This window comes from Aptenodytes forsteri, unplaced genomic scaffold (assembly GCF_000699145.1).
Source record: "Aptenodytes forsteri isolate BGI_AS27 unplaced genomic scaffold, ASM69914v1 Scaffold50, whole genome shotgun sequence".
Classification (NCBI taxonomy): domain Eukaryota; kingdom Metazoa; phylum Chordata; class Aves; order Sphenisciformes; family Spheniscidae; genus Aptenodytes; species Aptenodytes forsteri.
In genome coordinates this window covers 87,295-87,663 of record NW_008795126.1, presented here as the reverse complement: position 1 = coordinate 87,663, position 369 = coordinate 87,295, and the positions used below count along the sequence as shown (strand labels likewise).

The following is a 369-nucleotide window of genomic DNA, read 5'->3' as shown; positions in this document are numbered from 1 at the left end:
CCGCCCCCCCCCCCCCCTCAGTCCGCGGCAGCTTGGCCAGAGCAACCCCGGGCTGAGCTCAAGCAGGCGCAGCCCAGCAAGGCTCAAATTTAAACCCTCCTCGCTCCTTTGTCGTCCCCAAGGCTGCCCTGATTACTCGAGCACCCGGGACGGCAAAGCCGGGATAATCTCCTTAGCCCCTTTGGAGAGATTTCCCTTTGTGAGCGGAGGTGAAGAGTGGAGATGCTGCGTGTTCACAGCTTAAGACTCTTCCCAATCGGCTCCCTCCATCTTATCGGAGCGGTGCCATCACATCATTTCGCTAGTTGAGTTGTCAGGATTTATTCCTTCCGCCGCACACTTGCCGCTTCTAAAAACGGCAGCTGGGGG

The 369-nt window shown here is 58.5% G+C and overlaps 1 protein-coding gene across 1 annotated transcript in view; it reads left to right on the top strand.

Moving 5' to 3' along the window:
• Positions 1-369, top strand: part of ZFPM1 (zinc finger protein, FOG family member 1) — a 42,538-nt gene that overhangs the window by 30,879 nt on the left and 11,290 nt on the right.